The sequence below is a fragment of the Bos taurus genome, chromosome 1 (assembly GCF_002263795.3).
Source record: "Bos taurus isolate L1 Dominette 01449 registration number 42190680 breed Hereford chromosome 1, ARS-UCD2.0, whole genome shotgun sequence".
NCBI lineage: Eukaryota > Metazoa > Chordata > Mammalia > Artiodactyla > Bovidae > Bos > Bos taurus.
The window spans coordinates 73,019,878-73,042,145 of NC_037328.1; the positions used below are offsets into that span (position 1 = coordinate 73,019,878).

General features: G+C 40.1%; 1 long non-coding RNA gene across 1 annotated transcript in view; it reads right to left on the bottom strand.

Annotated features, from left to right (window-relative positions):
• LOC104970894 (uncharacterized) overlaps positions 1-14,816 on the bottom strand; it is a 34,912-nt gene extending 20,096 nt beyond the window's left edge. The window contains exon 1 of the long non-coding RNA XR_804274.4: positions 14,371-14,816. This is a non-coding gene — a long non-coding RNA (uncharacterized lncRNA). The remainder of the gene's footprint in view (positions 1-14,370) is intronic.
• Positions 14,817-22,268: the final 7,452 nt, after the last annotated feature.

The window sequence follows — 22,268 nt, forward strand, 5'->3', positions numbered from 1 at the left end:
AGTAAGGTCCTTTTGAACTGTGGTGTTGGAGAAGACTCTTGAGAGTCCCTTGGACTGCAAAGAGATCCATTCTGAAGGAGATCAGCCCTGGGATTTCTTTGGAAGGAATGATGCTAAAGCTGAAACTCTAGTACTTTGGCCATCTCATGCGAAGAGTTGACTCATTGGAAAAGACTCTGATGCTGGAGGGATTGGGGGCAGGAGGAGAAGGGGATGACAGAGGATGAGAAGGCTGGATGGCATCACTGACTTGATGGATGTGAGTCTGAGTGAACTCTGGGAGTTGGTGATGGACAGGGAGGCCTGGCGTGCTGCAATTCATGGGGTCACAAAGAGTCAGACACGACTGAGCGACTGAACTGAACTGAACTGAAGGTCCTATTTATCAAAAGTATTTTAAACACTTTAAAGCACAGTGCAAAAATGTTAGTGTTCTTGGTGGAAGCATAGTTTCCAAAAATTTCATGTTCCACATTTTACAGGTAGAGAAACTGAGGTTCTGGGGAGCAAAAGGACTCACCAATGATCTTTCCCTAGTTTCATTATAGTGCCAGGTTGTCATCATTCAAGGAGATGAGACATGCCAAGTAATTGATAGTCTAGTTCAAAAGAGGGGATATCGAGAAATGGAAACCATGGTGTTTTTAAAAAATTTTGTTTATTTTTGGCTGCTCTGAGTCTTTGTTGCTGCACGTGGGCTTTCTCTTGTTGAAGTAACTGGAGGGCTACTCTCTAGTTGCTGTGCCCAGGCTTTTCATTGTGGAGGTTTCTCTTGTTTTGGAACATGAACTCTAGGGTGGGCATGCTCAGTAGTTGTAGCACATGGGCCTAGTTGCCCTAAGGCATGTGGGATCTTCCTGGACCAGGAATCGAACCTGTGTCTTCTGCATTGGCAGGCTGATTCTTAACCACTGGATCATTAGGGAAGTCCCAGCCATGGTGTTTAATCCCTTGCTTGTGTCCCATTCAAACAGCATGACCGATGTTTCTGAGGGTGAACTGGAGACCTAGGAGCCTGAGTCTTCCATGCAAGTTTGGAGAGACAGTAGTGAAACCTAACAGAAAAGAGGGCAGAGAAATGACTAGATGTGTATCCAGGACTCCCTGGAGAGATGGCAGGCTGCTGAAGGCTGCTGGTGACTGCCCTGAAGCAAGCCTTCGATCTCTAGCCAAAAGCCTGGGAAACTTCAATGATTGGTTAAGTATCAACACAGAAAACACGGGGAAAGAGTGCAGTGTGGTGTGGGCAGAACCCATCTTTGGCTCCATCATTCCATCCAGAGCCAATCTCAGTGAAATAATCAGAAATATGGACAAAACTTTATATTCTTCAGAATTATTTATAATTGCCTCTGTACTCCTCATTTTTCTTTCCACTTTGCACTAGTCATGCTGAAATTCTTGTAGTTCCTCTGTACATGATGTATCTTTGTTCATGTCCCAAGGCCTTAATATAGGGCTTCCCTGGTGGCTCAGTGGTAAAGAATCCACCTGCTTATGCAGGAGATGCAGGTTCAATCCCTGGGTTGGGATGATCCCCTGGAGAAGGAAATGACAACCCATTTTAATATTCTTGCCTGGGAAATCCCATGGACAGAAGAGCCTGGTGGGCTGTAGTCCATGGGGTCACAAAAAGAGTTGGACATGACTTAGCAACTAAACAACAGTAACAAGACCTTAATATATACATTGAGTTGCCCAGAAAGTCATTTATGTTTTTCTCTTACACCTTACAGGAAAACCTAATTGAACTTTTTGGTCACTTGGTCAACCCCAAATATTATACATGTTATATTATATGTACTATTTCTATTTCCTTCCACTTTTCATTTTTATTCATCCTTCTATAATGAGCAAATTGTCACCTCCTTCCAGAAGCATTTTCTTTTCACTAAACATTTTAGGCTAAATTGGATCTCCTTAAAATTCTCGTGTTAAGGCCCTGACCCCACCCAAAGCCTCAAACTGTGACTGTCTTTGGAGATAGGTGATTCAGTTAAAATGAGGCCCTTAGGATATGATAACTCAATCTGACCAATGTCCTTACAAGAAGAGGACATTTGAACGTACAGACACCAGGGGTGCACACAGGCAGAGGAAAGGCCACGTGAAGACACAGTGGAAGGCCACCAGATGCAAGGCAAGGAGAAAGACCGTATAAGAAGGCAAATCAAACCAAACACCTTCATCCTGGATTTTTAGCCTCCAGAACTATGAGAAAATACATTTCTGTTGTTTAAGCCACCCGATGTGTGGTCTCTGTAGATTCTTTCCTCTTTGGGTTACTGTAACCCCTTGTGCCTCCTCTCATCACCTTATTTTCATGTTGGATGTCTGCTTCCCAGGTCTTCTTTCACCTTTTGAGTTCATGAGGTCTCTCTAGACTTACTCAATTTACATCTTCAAACCCAGCCCAGTGTCTGACCCCTGACAGCCAAGGGTTCAATAAATGTGGGGTGAATGAGTTAATCTGAATGAAAACAATGTGCCTTGTTAGTGATGAACAATGAGGAATAGGATAAGCAAATTATAGCATCTTTATAGGGCTAAAACATGCTTACGACTAGTTTTGAATAATGTAAGGGAAATGCTTATGGTCTTATATTAAGTGAAGAAAAGGTGGAATAGCAGATTCTACCCTCAGGATGCGCACAACTATATTAAAACAATTCAAAGGAAATATATAAAATGCTCCCAGTGCCTTCTCCGGGTAGTGGCATGTTTATCTTAGTTCTTGCCTCCTGTTTTGGAAATTTTCACCCGTAGCATTTCCTATTGAAAGTCAATCTGTACTTACCTCCTTTGTTGCCTCTCTCTTTCTGTATTTCAGCTTTCTGGTTTCTTATTTCTCTGTTTTATGAGTCAAGACTATAAACTCCTTGGAAAAGGAGCAGTGTTTTTGTACTATTTCTCTGGTGCTTGGCACATTCTGCTAAACACTAAACATTTAGTCATTCACTAAATAATTCTTCAATGAATAATGGCAACAGCAACCACAAAAATGAAAGTTTTTTTATTTTTTTAAGGAAACTCTCATTAAACCTCTTTTCCTTAGGTCTGCTGCTGCTGCTGCTAAGTCACTTCAGTCATGTCCAACTCTGTGTGACCCCATAGACGGCAGCCCACCAGGCCCCCCGTCCCTGGGATTCTCCAGGCAAGAACACTGGAGTGGGTTGCCATTTCCTTCTCCAATTCGTGAAAGTGAAGTCGCTCAGTTGTGTCTGACCCTTAGTGACCCCATGGACTGCAGCCTACCAGGCTCCTCCATCCATGGGATTTTCCAGGCAAGAGTACTGGAGTGGGCTGCCATTGCCTTCTCCCTTCCTTATGTCTGGCAATCTGGAAATATGTGAGCAGAGACGATGGCCTGTTACTATGAATGGAAGCCAGTAATGATTCAAGTAACATTGCATCAAAAAAAAAAAAAAAGAATGAGATAAGCCCACAGTGATGAGAAGTGTTATGTAATATGGGAAAACTTCCTAAAAGGCCCTGGGTCTCTCCACCCATGCAACATGCTGGGGGTGGAAAAAGAAAAATCTGACTATATTTTGTCAGATTTCTTCAGAATCCCTTCAGAGTACCCGTCAGTCTATTTGTTCCTCTAAAACTTGAGGTCATGGTAAGATAATACATGAGTCTTTACAATGAAAAGTTACTATCAAAACATAAGGAATGTTTAGTTTCCACAGCTATCACTTTTTGCTCTCTGATTTTAGTCTGTTTCTGGTGAAGTTTAGTAGCTGATACCCACAGCCACACCTGTAGATGGGATGTCTCCATAATACCAGGTTAAGGTCTTCTGAAGAGTGACTACTGGGGGAGCCACCGCAGAGCCCCACTGTGAGCTGGGCACTCTGGGTTCATCTCACCTTCACACTCAAAACAGAAGGAAGCTTTCTGGGCCCAAAGCAGAGGATGAATCTTAGAAAAACACAGCTGCCGGGGTTAGCGTGTGCGTGCAAACGCTCCTCTGTGTAAACACTCCTCCACATAATGCCCGTGCACTTTTCTTATTTACTTGGCTCTAAAAGCTAAACTTGTGGCCTTCAATCCCAACCAACCTGAATGGATGCTTCTTAATTATGGCTGGGATGTAGTAAATTAACACCCTATTAGGAAGTCATTCAGGTATTAAATATTTAGGAAATTATTACAAGAGAATTGCAACTACAGTTACAATTCTTATTACATGAATTGCAACATGTAAGCCCCCAGGCAGGAAAAGATGTTGCTAACTGTTCCATGTATGAAGCAGTGCTAGCTGACAGGACAGGCTGCTGGTCATACATCCATTTCATCAAATCCTACCTTTTAAATAAGGAAAAAATCCAGCATAACCTTTCTCCTTCACTTTTCCGACTTATTATTATTACTTTTTTTTTTTTTTTTGTGGACCATGCTGTGTGGCATACAGGGTCTTAGTTTCCCCAAGCAGGGGCTGAACCTGCCCCCTCTGCAGTGGAATCCATGGAATTCCCTGAATCACCAGGGAAGTCCCACTACTTATTTTTATTTTATTTATTTTTTATTTTTGCTGTGCTGGGTCCTCATTGCTACATGGGCTTTTCTCGAATTTTCGTGAGCAGAGGCTACTCTATAACTGAGGTGCATAGGCATATCATTGCGGTGGCTACTCTGTGGGCTCTAGGACACATGGGCTTCAGCAGTTGCAGCACTTGGGCTCAGTAGTGTTGGCTCCCAGCACATAGGCTCAATAGTTGTGTCACACAGGGTTAACTGCTCCAAGGCATGCGGGATCTTCCCAAACAAGGGATCAAACCCTTGTCTCCTGCACTGGCAAGTGGATTCTTTACCACTGAGCCACGAGGGAAGCCCCCTTCTACTACTTATTAATTTTCTTCTTCTCTGTGGTCCCCTTTAAGTTGAAATTACATCTTAGTTTGCAAAGAGAGAATATTCATTAATACAGCAAAAATTTCCAGGATTGAGTATCTTCTCTGTGCCAGGCATTGCTCTAGGCACTTGGGACAAAGCAATAAATAAAATAAAGATCTCTATATTTGGAGCATAAAATGGAGAAGGCAATGGCACCCCACTCCAGTACTCTTGCCTGGAAAATCCCATGGATGGAGGACCTGGTAGGCTGCAGTCCATGGGGTTGCTAAGAGTCGGATATGACTGAGCAACTTCACTTTGACTTTTCACTTTCATGCACTGGAGAAGGAAGTAGCAACCCATTCCAGTATTCTTGCCTAGAGAATTCCAGGGACAGGGGAGCCTGGTGGGCTGCCATCTATGGGGTCGCACAGAGTCAGACAAGACTGAAGTGACTTAGCAGCAGTAGCAGTAAGGAACATATATTCCAATGGGGAAAACTGACAATAAACAATAAGCATACTAGCAAATACACTCTTCCAACAACACAAGAGAAGACTCTACACGTGGACATCACCAGGTGGTCAACGCAGAAATCAGATCGATTATATTCGTTGCAGCCAAAGATGGAGAAGCTCTATACAGTCAGCAAAAACAAGACTGGGAGCTGACTGCGGCTCAGATCATGAACTCATTGCCAAATTCAGACTTAAATTGAAGAAAGTAGGGAAAACCACTAGACCATTCAGGTATGACCTAAATCAAATCCCTTATGATAATACAGTGGAAGTGACAAATAGATTCAAGGGATTAGATCTGAAACAGTGTCTGAAGAACTATGGACAGAGGTTCGTGACATTGTACAGGAGGCAATGATCAAGACCATCCTCAAGAAAAAGAAATGCAAAAAGGCAAAGTGGTTGTCTGAGGAGGCCTTAAAAATAGCTGAGTAAAGAAGAGAAGCTAAAGGCAAAGGAGAAAAGAAAAGATATACCCATTTGAATGCAGAGTTCCAAAGATTAGCAAGGAGAGATAAACCCTTCCTCAGTGATCAATGCAAAAAAATAGAGGAAAAAAATAGAATGGGAAAGACTAGAGATCTCTTCAAGAAAATTAGATACAAAGGGAACACTTCATGCAAAAATGGGCACAATAAAGGACAGAAATGGTATGGACCTAACAGAAGCAGAAGATATTAAGAAGAGGTGGCAAGAACACACAGAAGAACTATACAAAAAAGATCTTCATGACCCAGATTATCATGATGCTGTGATCACTCACCTAGAGCCAGACATCCTGGAATGTGAAGTCAAGTGGGTCTTAGAAAGCATCACTACGAACAAAGCTGGTGGAGGTGATGGAATTCCAGTTGAGCTATTTCAAATCCTAAAAGATGATACTGTGAAAGTGCTGCACTCAGTATGCCAGCAAATTTGGAAAACTCAGTAGTGGCCACAGGACTGGAAAAGGTCAGTTTTCATTCCAATCCCAAAGAAAGGCAATGCCAAAGAATGCTCAAACTACCGCACAATTGTGGTAATTGCACAATTGCGGTAATGCTCAACTACTGCACTCATCTCACATGCTAGTAAAGTAATGCTCAAAATTCTCCAGGCCAGGCTTCAACAGTACATGAACCGTGAACTTCCATATGTTCAAGTTGGATTTAGAAAAGGCAGAGGAACCAAGATCAAATTGCCAAAATCTGTCAGATTGTTGAAAAAGCAAGAGAGTTTCAGAAAAACATCTACTTCTGTTTTATTGACTATGCCAAAGCCTTTGACTGTGTGGATCACCACAAACCTTGGAAAATTCTCCAAGAGATGGGAATACCAGATCACCTGACCTGCCTCCTGAGAAATCTGTATGCAGGTCAAGAAGCAACATTTAGAACTGGACATAGAACAACAGACTGGTTCCAAATTTGGAAAGGAGTATGTCAAGGCTGTATATTGTCACCCTGCTTATTTAACTTATATGCAGAGTACATCATGAGAAACACTGGTCTGGATGAAGTACAAACTGGAATCAAGATTGCTGGGAGAAATATCAATAACCTCAGACATGCAGATGAGAACATCCTTATGGCAGGAAGCAAAGAAGAACTAAAGAGCCTCTTCATGAAAGTGAAAAAGGAAAGTGAAAAAGTTGGCTTAAAACTCAACATTCAGAAAACTAAGATCATGGCATCTGGTCCTATCACTTCATGGCAAATAAATGGGGAAGCAATGGAAACAGTGACAGACTTTATTTTGGGGGGCTCCAAAATCACTGCAGATGGTGACTTCAGGCCATGAAATTAAAAGACACTTGCTCTTTGGAAGAAAAGTTATGACCAACCTAGACAGCATATTAAAAAGCAGAGACATTACTTTGCCAACAAAGGTTGATCTAGTCAAAGCTATGGTTTTTCCAGTAGTCATGTATGGATGTGAGAGTCGGAGTATAAAAAAAACTGAGCGCTGAAAAATTGATGCTCTTGAACTGGTGTTGGAGAAGACTCTTGAGAGTCCCTTGGACAGCAAGGAGATCGAATGAGTCATTCCTAAAGGAAATCAGTCCTGAATATTCATTGGAAGGACTGATGCTGAAGCTGAAACTCCAATACTTTGGCCACCTGATGCAAAGAACTGACTCATTTGAAAAGACCTTGATGCTGGGAAAGATTGAAGGTAGGAGGAGAAAGGGACGACAGAGGAAAAGATGGTTGGATGGCATGACCAACTCGATGGACATGAGTTTGAGTAAGTTCTGGGAGTTGGTAATGGAAAGAGAAGCCTGGCATGCTGCAGTCTATGAGGTTGCAAAGAGTCAGACATGACTGAGCGACTGAACTGAACTGAACTGAACTGATACTAGACAGGAAAATTTTCTAGAATGTTCGAAGGTCATAGTTAATATGGAAAATAATAGATAGTGGGACCACATACTTTTGGGGCTGGTGGTGGAGGGAGCTGCAGTATTAAACAGGTGGTCAGCTTCATGGATAGACCAGATCAGATCAGATCACATCAGTCACTCAGTCGTGTCCGACTCTTTGCGACCCCATGAATCGCAGCACGCCAGGCCTCCCTGTCCATCACCACCTCCCAGAGTTCACTCAGACTCACGTCCATCGAGTCAGTGATGCCATCTAGACATCTCATCCTCTGTCATCCCCTTCTCCTCCTGCCCCCATTCCCTCCCAGCATCAGAGTCTTTTCTGATGAGTCAACTCTTCACATGAGGTGGCCAAAGTACTGGAGTTTCAGCTTTAGCATCATTCCTTCCAAAGAAATCCCAGGGCTGATCTCCTTCAGAATGGACTGATTAAATCTCCTTGCAGTCCAAGGGACGCTCAAGAGTCTTCTCCAACACCACAGTTCAAAAGCATCAATTCTTCGGCGCTCAGCCTCCTTCACAGTCCAACTCTCACATCCATACATGACCACAGGAAAAACCATAGCCTTGACTAGACGGACTTTGTTGGCAAAGTAATGTCTCTACTTTTGAATATGCTATCTAGGTTGGTCATAACTTTCTTTCCAAGGAGTAAGCTTTAATTTCATGGCTGCAGTCACCATTTGCAGTGATTTTGGAGCCCAGAAAAATAGTCTGACACTGTTTCCACTGTTTCTCCATCTATTTCCCATGAAGTGATGGGACCGGATGCCATGATCTTCGTTTTCTGAATGTTGAGCTTTAAGCCAACTTTTTCACTCTCCTCTTTCACCTTCATCAAGAGGCTTTTTCGTTCCTCTTCACTTTCTGCCATGAGGGTGGTGTCATCTGCATATCTGAGGTTATTGATATTTCTCCCGGCAATCTTGATTCCAGCTTGTGTTTCTTCCAGTCCAGAGTTTCTCATGATGTACTCTGCATATAAGTTAAATAAGCAGGGTGACAATATACAGCCTTGACGAACTCCTTTTCCTATTTGGAATCAGTCGGTTGTTCCACGTCCAGTTCTAACTGTTGCTTCCTGACCTGCATACAGATTTCTCAAGAGTCAGGTCAGGTGGTCTGGTATTCCCATCTCTTTCAGAATTTTCCACAGTTTATTGTGATCCACACAGTCAAAGACTTTGGCATAGTCAATAAAGCAGAAACAGATGTTTTTCTGGAACTCTCTCGCTTTTTCCATCATCCAGCGGATGTTGGCAATTTGATCTCTGGTTCCTCTGCCTTTTCTAAAACCAGCTTGAACACAGGAAGTTCACGGTTCACATATTGCTGAAGCCTGGCTTGGAGAATTTTGAGCATTACTTTACTAGCGTGTGAGATGAGTGCAATTGTGTGGTAGTTTGAGCATTCTTTGGCATTGCCTTTCTTTGGGATTGGAATGAAAACTGACCTTTTCCAGTCCTGTGGCCACTGCTGGGTTCTCCAAATTTGCTGGCATATTGAGTGCAGCACTTTCACAGCATCATCTTTCAGGATTTGGAATAGCTCAACTGGAATTCCATCACCTCCACTAGCTTTGTTCGTAGTGATGCTTTCTAAGACCCACTTGACTTCACATTCCAGGATGTCTGGCTCTAGGTCAGTGATCACACCATCGTGATTATCTGGGTCGTGAAGATCTTTTTTATACAGTTCTTCTGTGTATTCTTGCCACCTCTTCTTAATATCTTCTGCTTCTGTTAGGTCCATACCATTTCTGTTCTTAATCGAACCCATCTTTGCATGAAATGTTCCTTTGGTATCTCTAATTTTCTTGAAGAGGTCTCTAGTCCTTCCCATTCTGTTGTTTTCCTCTGTTTCTTTGCATTGATCACCGAGGAAGGCTTTCTTATCTCTTCTTGCTATTCTTTGGAACTCTGCATTCAGATGCTTATATCTTTCCTTTTCTCCTTTGCTTTTTGCTTCTCATCTTTTCACAGCTATTTGTAAGGCCTCCCCAGACAGCCATTTTGCTTTTTTGCATTTCTTTTCCATGGGGATGGTCTTGATCCCTGTCTCCTGTACAATGTCACGAACCTCCCGTCCATAGTTCATCAGGCACTCTATCTATCAGATCTAGGCCCTTAAATCTATTTCTCACTTCCACTGTATAGTCATAAGGGATTTGTTTAGATCATACCTGAATGGTCTAGTGGTTTTCCCTACTTTCTTCAATTTAAGTCTACCACTGAGCTAATTGCCTGATCCTGGACAAGGTCTATTTCAGAGCTGCTGTCTTTAGAATTAAAGACATTAATTAAATCATTCCTAACTTTCCTTCCTTTCAGTTCTAAGGTCCTGTGACTTACATGTTATTGGAACAGCAATTGCAATTGAATTGCAACTCAAAAATCTCTCACATTGGCAGGCATCAGACCTAAAATCTTCAGACAAGCCTATAGGCCTCAGCCCTTCTGAAGGCATGGGACCCCCTTGAACATTTGAATGAGAACTATAGAAAAGGTAGAGCTGCATCTGCTCACAACTGTAAGGAGTTTGTGGGGTCCTTGAAGCATAACCATGGACCTTCCCCAACTGAAAGTGACCTGTGGGTTACTCTTAATCAGTGCATTTAAGGAGGGTTGTTAGTTTCCCCTGAACTTTCTATAAAATATGAAAATATTCCATATGTTTTGAGAAACTGAAAGAATAGTACAGCAAACTTCACATCTTCCATTTAAACTTCAAAAAATGTTAATATTTTACCATATGTGTCTATCTATCTTTGTTGTTTTATTGTTGTCGACCAATTAGAAAGTTGCAGATATCATGGCACTTTATCCCAAAATAGTTTCCCCAAGTGTCTCTTAAGAATTAGAACAATCTCCTATTATACCACACCACCATTATCACATATAAGAAAAATAAGACTGATGAAATCTAAATTCAAAATTCTCTTTAAGAATCCTTTTAGATACTACCAGGATTCAAATCTAGGTCCACATGTTGCATTTATTTACTATGATGGCTGGTCTATTTTATTCCAAAATAGTTTATCCATGATTTTGTTTTTTGATTGTTTATTTTCAAGATAACTGACATTTTGGAATAGTTCAGACCAGTTGTCTTATGGAATGCCCCTACTTTAGGATCTGATTGATTGTTTCCTACTAGTATCTAACTCATTCTTCTATCCCTTTCATTCCCTGTAAACAGGAAGTTAGAGCTAATGGAAATTTGTGAGTTTCAGTTAGATTGGAATACAGTGTACTCTGGGAAGAGGTAGTCCATTTTCTAGGTATTGACTGGAATACTTAGAAGATCACTTTAGAAGATTATCTTTAGCCTCATAGGACTTCACTCCGATCCTTGACCACCTGGGGAGGGATGCTATATGTAGACAGAGAGGAAGGTTTTCCTGGCAGTAAGAGGAACAGCACTGAATTTGGAATTTAGCCCTGAAATTGATCATATCCCTTTATCTGTTTCCTCATCTAAGATTTAATTTTCTTTTTAATGGATTGTTGGGTTCAAATGAAAGATTAGAAAATTCTTTTTTTAAAGATTTGTGTGGAAGTAGCTCTGCTTCAGGGACTGACATCCAGTTCAGAGACATCCTTGATTCATCTCAAATAAGTGAGCAAAGTATGAAACTATCTATCTATTATCTATCTACCTACCTACCTATCCATCTAGAGTAATGAATTTTTGTCACCTTAAGACTGATTGGAAAGAGTAATGGGCGTCAGTTTTTCAATGATGATTTAAGATAGTGATTCTTAATCATGGGCAATTTTGCCCTCCAGGGGACATTTGGCAATGTCTGAATACATTTTTGGTTGTCTAACTGAAGACTTGTTACTGGCATCTCGTGGGTGGAGGCCAAGATGCTGTTGAATATATTACAATGCACAGGACAGCCTCCCCTCACCAAAGAATTATCTTGCTCAGAATAGCAATAGTATCAATACAGAGAAATCCTGATTTAATGTAAGGTACAATTAAATATTGAAACTTAGTCCAGAGTCCTGCACCTGCACTTCAAATATTGGGATCTGAAGTAACTTAAATTCCATGCCATAACATAGCAAATTATGAATAGAAAAAGAAAAACAAAGAAAAAAATAGAGATACAAATATGTTAATTATTTTAATCAACATAATTGCTACAGTTCAACTGAGCTTTCTCCAAGGCTAAAAAGAAATTACAATCAGTTGTATAATTTTGGTAATTAAAAAGAATAATTCCTAAAGGACATTGCTTTTCCAAATATAAATTGTAAAATGTTATTTTCATAAAGTATTTTATAATATGGTAGCAATAAATGACCTGATAATGCGAAGGGCAATGTTTTCAGTGTTCATGCAAAAAATGCAAAAGTTAGTTTCATATGGCTATTTATAACAGGAACTTAGATAAAAGCTATGCAGAAAATATTCAGATGAAATGCCTTCAGGGTAATTCTGAGAGGCACTGGATTAATATCACTCCATTTGGAGCCTTCTGTTGGTCTAATTTGATTACTGAATTAGATTATGATACCTGGAGAGATATACCGTCTAAGGAAAGGCACAACTGAACCATGGCCTGGAGCCCTTATTATCTTTTTAAAAACTTTCTGTAAATATACTATTTAAAAAAATATCTTTATTGAGATATTTTTCACATACCATAAAAATCACTGTTTTAAAGCATGCAAGTCAGTGGCTTGTGGCATATTCATAGAACTCTCCAACTGTCATCATCATCTAACTTCAGAATATCTTCATTACTCCAAAAGGAAACTCTGTACTCATTAGCAGTTACTTCTTCATACCCCTGAATCTCCGTCACCCCTGAAAAACATTAGTCTACATTCCTGTCTCTGTGGATTTGCTTATTCAATCTTTCTATTGCCAAACAATATTCCATCATATGGAATGCTCATTCATCAATTGATGGGCATTTGGATTGTTTCCACTTTATGATTGTTATGAATGATGCTATGAACTTTGGCAAATTTTTATCATGAAAGGGTATTGAACTTTGTCAAAAATTTCTGCATCTATTGGGAAGATCATGTGGTTTTGTTCTTTATATCTAACATGGTGTATTGCTGTTGTTGTTATTTAGTGACTAAGTCGTGGCCAACTCCGTGACCCCATGAACTGCCCTAGCCTAGAATACCAGCCTCCTCTATCCTCTACTATCTCCCAGAGTTTGCTTAAATTCATGTCCATATTGAGTCTGTGATGCTATTTAACCTTCTGATCCTCTGCTGCCCCTTTCTCCTTTTGCCTTCAACATGGTGTATTGTATTTATCGATTTTCATGTGTATGATCAGCCTTTATATTCCTGGGATAAATATTAGTTTGTGATGGTATAAAATCCTTTTTACATATTTTTGGACTTGTTTTTCCAGTAGTTCAAAGACACTTGTGTCTATATTTATAAGGAATGTTGGTCTGTAGTTTCTTGCAATGTCTCTGTCTGGCTTTGCTTATTAGGTTAATGCTGGCCTCATAGACTGAGTTAGGAAATGTTTGCTTCTATTTTATTTTTTGGAACAGTATGTGAAGAATTGATATTTTCTTTATTTAAATGTTTATATACTTTGTTGATGAGGTCATCTGGTCCTAGGCTTTTCTTTGTGGAAACTTTAAAAAATAACTAATTCAATCTCTGTTACAGGTCTACTCATTTTCATTTCTGCTTGAGTCAGTTTTGATAGTTTGCATCTTTCTAGAAATGAACCCATTTTGTTTAGGTATCTAATTTGTTGAATACTATAATTATTCATAGTATTCCTTTACAAATCTTTTAGTTTTTATAATATAGGTGATGATATTCTCTTTTTTATTCTTGATTTTGGTAATTCTTGATATTCTTGATTCTCAAATTATCAAAATATTCAAAAATATTCTTAATTATCTAGATAAAGATTTGTCAATGTTGTCAAGTTTTTCCAAGAATTAAGTTTTGGGACATCAGTTTTCTGTAATGATTTCTTATTCTCTAATCAATTTATTGTCATTTTAATCTTTATTATTTTATCTTGTAAATATACTATTAAATGTTTACATAATATTCCATCATGTGGATGTTCTATAAATTACATTCCAATTTTACTATCTTTAGGTTTTCTCTTCCACCATTTTTCTCCATTATGAATGATGTCTGAGTGACCATCTCTATGTAAGCATTTTCTCTGTTTCAAATTCTTATATGAGTTAATAGAGGAGAAATGTCTTTGCAAGGGCATGCTGGTCCTTTAATTTACCCAACTAATTTGTTATTAGGTTTCTATTATTGAAACATCTTGAGCAGATGATGTGAACATTTCTAAAGAAACTTGATACATATAGGATTATTCCTTCTTACACAAAATAAGATAAAGAAATAAACACATAAATGGAAAGAGTCACTTTCAAAGTTCCAAAATAGGAATTTGATGGATATGCTGGTCTTTTTTAATGTGTCAATTTGACTAGAGTCCCCAGATACTCAGTCAAGCATAGATCAAGGTATTGCTACAAAGGTATTTTGTAGATATGATTAAAGTCCTTTGTTGACTTTCAGTAGGGAGGTTATCGAAGATGATCAACTGGTTGAATCAGTTGAAAGGTCCTAAGAACAGGGCTGACTCTTGTCTAGAGAAGAAGAAATCCACCTGAGTGTTCCAGCCTACCTTTACTGATGATCTGTCCTACGGATTTCAGCCTTGTCTAGTCAGTCCCCACGATCGTGTAGGCCAATTCTTTGCAGTAAATCTCTTAACAGATATCTTCTACTGATTCTACTTCTCTGATTGATCACTGACTTTTACAAGGAGGGCCGGATTGAATAAAACTTTTAAAAAGTTAAAAATTCTAAAACTCCTTCTACTACATTTATTAAGGCTGTAGGCTAATCTATTCAAACTCTATTGAGAGGCTACGACCCAGCGTTTATTGTTCTAGTTGCTGGGGTTATAGGAATGAACAAAATAGAGAAAGTTTGTCTTCATGAAGGTTACATAGCAACAATAACAATATTTACTACCTGCTACTATAGTCACATGTGGGGGATAAAAAGGTGAATATGACTGTACCTTCTCTTTTGGAGCTTGCAATAAGTCTGTGAATATTTGAATTGGTATGAAGGAGAGTGAGACTGAGCATGAATTTTAATTGTAGGAACACACAATTTCTAATGGAGAGATAAAATCAAGTGTTTCAGACACCCAAAGGAATATTCCCTTGAAGGAATATTTGAGATCTTTAAGGTCCTGAGACTTCATTTATATTTTAAAAATGAAACTAAGTTCATAAATGTATTTAAAGGTATCCTAAAGAAATCATATAAGGTTAAAAAATTATAAACGGAATTGTTAGTAAAACTCCAAGAGGTTTCACTTTGGTGTTCTTTGTGGGCGATGTAAACAATTTATATTTAAAGAGTCCAGTGTCAAAAAACAATAAGGAAATAGTGAGATGTTTCTGATGTTCTCCACCTTAACGCCTTGTTTTATTTCATTTTGTGCCTGCAGCTGCTGTGGAATTTGCAAAACCTTGAGCTGTTTGGACTCTGCTTTCTAGCCTGGATTAGGTTCCAGGTAACCTCATGGTGGAGTTGTCTTTTGGATCAACTTACTTTTGAAATGTTCCTGAAAGAAATTCTTTGGTAATGGGACTTCCATACAGTAGGTCAATCAGCACAGTATTGTCTTAATTTGCCAGTTTGGTAGAGGTATTTTTTCTTTTGAGAAAAGAAGAAAAACAAGAAAAGCAAACAAAACAAAAAGGGTTCTTTTTCTTTGTAACTATAAAGAAGCAACTGTCTTCAGCAAACAGACGATAATAAACAGCCTTCTAGTGATCTTGAGTTATGAACCCATAGTTTATAGCAGGATGAAAATCTATTGACTTGAGTGAGGCAATCATTCCCACCCAGCTGACCTATGCTGGTCCTTTCACCTTCACTGAGCAATTCTTTTCTGCAGCCTGGAGCATAAAGGAAACAATCACCTGTAGCTGCACTTGTTCCTCGTTCGCTTTGGAAGCCAGAACTATCAGCTCTGAAAATAGGTCACGAGTGACTAGTAGTCCCTGAGAGGCTCACAGGAAGTAGTTGCAAAGGCAGGGGAAGTTTTTAACAACTGTCCAAGAGGCCAGTGAATGACAGGCATTCAGGAGTTTCTCTGCTTGGCATCTGAAACAGCCACGTTGAGGAGCTGCCTTGGGGACAGAATGACAGGTGTGAGCCTGGCACCTGAGCCTCATAAAGGAGGTGACTTTGCTCTGTTGTACACATATTGGGAATCATCATGGAGGGCTTGAAGGATGATCATGGAGGATTCACGGCATTAACTTCAGAAACCCAATATGATAGTTCAAGGTGGAGAGTCAAGGTTGCGATGAACAATTTCTGAATTAATTCCAGTTCTGTGAGGTTGGGATCCCATGACATCAGGTATATATTTCTACTAATAATTGTTACCATGGCTCATTTGTTACTGAAGTTTACACCTTACTGTTATGGTACAAATGACAGGTACAATTACAAACCTGACATTATTTTTCACTCGTCTTACTGGCTCAGAAAACAATTTCAGAACCAGTTTGATCTTAGGAGTTACTAGGTTCTTAATGAAAATCATTGTCTCTCCCCATATAAATAGGCAGGATACCATAGAGCAGGGATCAGCCAACCTTTTCAGTAAAGGGCCAGATATTATAAATATTTTGGGCTTTGTGGTCATATGGTCTCTGTCACAACTACTCAATTCTGCTGTTGTAACACAAAAGCAGATTTATGTTTATTTATATAAATTTACATAAACAAACATGTTTATTTATGTAAATAAACAGACATGGTTGTGTTCCAATAAAACTCTGTTTATAAAATCAGGCAGCTGCTTTGCTTTGGGGCCCTAAAGTGTAAGAGCACAGACTTTGGAGCCAGGTTCAAATCCTGGCACCACTGCTAGTTGTGTGACCTTAGAGAACTTAGTTAACTTCTCTGTGCCTTGGTCTTTCACATCTCTCAGTTGATAATAGTTGTTTTTGTTCAGTCGCTAAGTTGTGTTCACCTCTTTGTGACCCCATGGACTGCAGCAGGCCAGGCTTTCCTGTCCTTCACTATCTCCCAGAGTTTGCTCAAATTTATGTCCACTGAGTTGGTGGTGCTATCTAATCATCTTATCTTCTGTTGCCCTCTTCTTTTCTTTTGTCTTCTATCTTTCCCAGCTTCAGGGTCTTTTCCAGTGAGTCAGCTCTTTGCAACAAGTGGCCAAAGTATTGGACCTTCAGCTTCAATATCAGTCCTTTCAATGAATATTCAGGGTTGATTTCCTTTAGGATTGATTGATCTCCTTGCTGTCCAAGGGACTCTCAAGAGTCTTCTCCAACACCACAGTTCAAAAGCATCAATTCTTTGGTGCTCAGCCTTCTTTATGGTCCAATTCTCACACCCATACATGACTACTGAAAAGACCATAGCTTTGATTATAAACTGTTGTTATGAAGATGAAATAAGTAAATGTGTAAGGGATTAAATAGTGCTTAGCTGATAGTAAGTGCTTTATAAGTGTTCATTAGATAACCAAGTGTTTTATAAGTGTTTGTTAGATAACCAACCATCCTGTGAAGTAGGTAATAATATTCCTATTAAAATTTAAATTTTAAGAAATAAATATGTTACTTCTAAGAAGGTTAAGATTAGAACCTAGTTTTCCCACCTCCAGTACAATTGCTCTTTTTTTGTCCTCAGAGGTGAAATCATTATATCTAAACACAGGGGGGTACTCTTTCTGCCCCCTTCTGATGCCTATGTCAGAAGCTTTCTCTGTCTCCTTTATACTTTAATAATACTTTATTACACACAAAAAAATAAAAAAATAAACACAGGGAAATTCCCAGGAACAGCTTAGCTTGTATTTCTCCTCTCCCTATCCATGCAAGGGGGTACTATAAGCGGTAGTGTGCTGGCACTGATTTGTGTTGGCTCATTAGAGCAGATTGCTACATTTTCAGGAATTTTGTGAGCTGTGTTTACTGTTGATAGCTGGAATATGGCTGTGGTGGGAATACTGACACCACGAAATTGGCAGGTGCCACAAATCAGGGCTTTTTTCCTCCAGGGGTACTGGTTCACTAGCACGTGATGGGCTATGTGCCAGCAGTGAGCACTCCTCCAGGTATGGGTCCTGTGGTCTGAACAGTGAGTTTGAAAACTACATTCAGTGGCACGTGACCCACCATATCCCAGGGCACCGTGGCCTGAGAAGAATGCAGATCCCTGGCTTTCTGTCTTGTGGCAGAGACAGAAAAGATTACATGCTTTGCTTAGCAACAGAAACGAGTCTGTGGTGGCCTCTGGACCCTGATTTCTAGACATCTGACTCACAGCTCTCCTCCTCTTCTTGTTCCAACACACACACACACACACACAAACACAGAGGCATGTGTGGTTCAAGCTAAATAGGGACAAAATGACTTAGGAGGAACTAAAGGGAATAGAGAGCTTGTTAGGTGAACACCATAAAGTACTTTAATGGTCAGTTTTCATAGGAAAGGCAATGAGTGCTATGGCATTTTTGCAATTGTTTTTTCTTTTTTAGTCTTTCTTAAGGTGTAGCCCTTCCTCAAAACCATCCTCTAGCCTTTTGTGGAAGCAGCAGAAGAAATCCCAAAGAGGCTGGAATTAGCCAGAAGGCCAGTAAGCCAAATCGCTTCCTCTTATGAACTTGTTAACCTCACTTTTCTTCTCTATAAAACTGGGAAGCTTAGTCATTTCATTGTTAGTTTGCATTGTGATTGTGAAAATCATTGAAAATTTGTTATTCATTTACTTAGTATATTTATTACTGAGTACCATCATGAACTGGGTCCTACATAGGTGCTAGTAGCTTACAAATAGCTGTGAAAAGAAGAGAAGCGAAAAGCAAAGGAGAAAAGGAAAGATATAAACATCTGAATGCAGAGTTCCAAAGAATAGCAAGAAGAGATAAGAAAGCCTTCTTCAGCGATCAATGCAAAGAAATAGAGGAAAACAACAGAATGGGAAAGACTAGAGATATCTTCAAGAAAATCAGATACCAAAGGAACATTTCATGCAAAGATGGGCTCGATTAAGGACAGAAATGGTATGGACCTAACAGAAGCAGAAGATATTAAGAAGAGGTGGCAAGAATACACAGAAGAACTGTACAAAAAAGATCTTCACGACCCAGATAATCACGATGGTGTGATCACTGACCTAGAGCCAGACATCCTGGAATGTGAAGTCAAGTGGGCCTTAGGAAGCATCACTACGAACAAAGCTAGTGGAGGTGATAGAATTCCAGTTGAGCTATTTCAAATCCTGAAAGATGATGCTGTGAAAGTGCTGCACTCAATATGCAAGCAAATTTGGAGAACCCAGCAGTGGACACAGGACTGGAAAAGGTCAGTTTTCATTCCAATCCCAAAGAAAGGCAAATGCCAAAGAATGCTCAAACTACCGCACAATTGCACTCATCTCACACGCTAGTAAAGTAATGCTCAAAATTCTCCAAGCCAGGCTTCAGCAATATGTGAACTGTGAACTTCCTGATGTTCAAGCTGGTTTTAGAAAAGGCAGAGGAACCAGAGATCAAATTGTCAACATCTGCTGGATGATGGAAAAAGCAAGAGAGTTCCAGAAAAACATCTATTTCTGCTTTATTGACTATGCCAAAGCCTTTGACTGTGTGGATCACAATAAACTGTAGAAAATTCTGAAAGAGATGGGAATACCAGACCACTTGACCTGGCTCTTGAGAAATCTGTATGCAGGTCAGGAAGCAACAGTTAGAACTGGACATGGAACAACAGACTGGTTCCAAATAGGAAAAGGAGTTCGTCAAGGCTGTATATTGTCACCCTGTTTATTTAACTTATATGCAGAGTACATCATGAGAAACGCTGGACTGGAAGAAACACAAGCTGGAATCAAGATTGCAGGGAGAAATATCAATAACCTCAGATATGCAGATGACACCACCCTTATGGCAGAAAGTGAAGAGGAACTCAAAAGCCTCTTGATGAAAGTGAAAGTGGAGAGTGAAAAAGTTGGCTTGAAGCTCAACATTCAGAAAATGAAGATCATGGCATCCAGTCCCATCACTTCATGGGAAATAGATGGGGAAACAGTGGAAACAGTGTCAGACTTTATTTTTGGGGTCTCCAAAATCACTGCAGATGGTGACTGCAGCCATGAAATTAAAAGATGCTTACTCCTTGGAAGGAAAGTTATGACCAACCTAGATAGCATATTCAAAAGCAGAATTACTTTCAAAGCAATTTCAAAGTAATTCAAAGCATTACTTTGCCAACAAAGGTTCGTCTAGTCAAGGCTATGGTTTTTCCTGTGGTCATGTATGGATGTGAGAGTTGGACTGTGAAGAAGGCTGAGCACCGAAGAATTGATGCTTTTGAACTGTGGTGTTGGAGAAGACTCTTGAGAGTCCCTTGGACTGCAAGGAGATCCAACCAGTCCATTCAGAAGGAGATGAGCCCTGGGATTTCTTTGGAAGGAATGATGCTAAAGCTGAAACTCCAGTACTTTAGCCACCTCATGCGAAGAGTTGACTCATTGGAAAAGACTCTGATGCTGGGAGGGATTGGGGGCAAGAGGAGAAGGGGATGACAGAGAATGAGATGGCTGGATGGCATCACTGACTCAATGGACGTGGGTCTGAGTGAACTCCGGGAGTTGGTGATGGACAGGGAGGCCTGGTGTGCTGCGATTCATGGGGTCGCAAAGAGTTGGACACGACTGAGCGACTGATCTGATCTGATCTAGGTGCTAAGGATGGATGAGTTGGGTATCTGCTCATGAAAAGTCAGGGTCTGGGTGCTTCAACAGATAATCCAAAGGGTTTGGATCCCAGAGGCTGGATCCCTACAGCTTCATTTGGTTGTACTGATCAAGAGTTTGACCCTGGAGCCAAGCTTCCTATGTTGAATGCAGGCTGTGTGTTGTTTATTAGCTCTGTGACTTTAAGAGAGTTCTTATTAATAGTATCTTTTCCTACTCTGTAAAATGAAATTTTAAGCTTTCCTCAGTTTCATCTGTAAACACTGAGATGATGATAGTACCTACTTCCTGAATTATTCCAATGATTAAATGAAATGATACATATAAAGCTACCTCCATTTCTTCATCTATAAAAAATATAGATATTAGTAGCTACAACTTTTAGTGTTGGTATTGCTATAATGATCAAATACCATATGAAAGTAGTTAGAATTGTAAAAGCAAAAACATGAATGCAACATAGACTAATGGAAGACAGACACCAAACAAGGTACTCATTCAAGATTGTAAATGTAGTGGAAAAGATGAACAGAATAGGTATCCTTAGCCTGAGGGTCAGGAAAGGCATTTAACAGAGATGGTGTTTGAGACTGTAAATTCATTCATTCACATTTGACAACAAACATTTGACAGTCTACCATATGTCAGGCTTCACAAGTGTGCGCTCAGTCGCTTCAGTCGTGTTCGACTCTCTGCAACGCTATGGACCATAGCCTGCCAGACGCCTCTGTCTGTGGATTCTCCAGGCAAGAATACTGGAGTGGGTTGCCATGGCCTCCTCCAGGGGATCTTTCCAACTCAGGGATTGAACCTGTCTCTTATGTCTCTGGCATTGGCAGGCAGGTTCTTTACCACTAGTACCAGGTGGTAATCAATCCCTGGGTTGGGAAGATCCCCTGGAGGAGGGCATGGAAACCCACTTTAGTATTCTTGTCTGGAGAATCCCATGGACAGAGGAGCCTGGCAGGCTACGGTCCATAGGGTCGCCAAAGTCAGACACCACTGAAGCAACTTAGCAGCAGCATGAGTGCCACCTGGGAAGGCCATGCAAGGCTTCATCTAGTGCTAGATCTGTAGCGATAAACCAAACCAACTCAGCAGCACGAAGAGATGGCTTCTTGGGAGGGCAGGGGAAATGCTTTCTGTGTCCCTTCCCCTTAATTCCAAAACTCCTTTGCCCTTTATAAACATGGAAAACTGATAACTTTTTCAGTCTTACGTAAAGTGCCATGCAAACATAGCCTCAAGACAAACCATTTCCTCTCTCAAAAGGACTACTACTTTTAAGCCCCTTCTAGAAAAATTCTGGCACCGTAATAAGTCCTCATCTTTACAGAGTTGAAATCTGGTGGGGGAGATAGTGTTAAATACATACATAAACTCACAGGTAATTAAAATTGGGATGATGGTTATAAAGAAAATAAATGGAGGGCATCAGAAAATAAAGGAAAGAACGAATAGTTAGGGAAGGTCTTTATCAAGAACTGATGTACACATATTTAAGCCAAGAGCTGAATTTGCGAGGGTTAGCCAAGCAAGGAAACAAGGGAAAGAGAGAAACAAATGGTTGTGCAAAGCCCCTGAGGGCAGGAAAGTGCAATCTGTTTGAAGAACTGAAAGAAGGCTTGTGATTAGAATGAGGTGAAGTGGGGAAAGATCTAGGCTGGGAGGAAGGTGAAAGACAGGAGTGCCAGGAAAGGTGTAATGCTGGGCAGGCCACATCCAACACTGGACTTTGTAGGTCAAAGACGTTCACATTTTATTTTC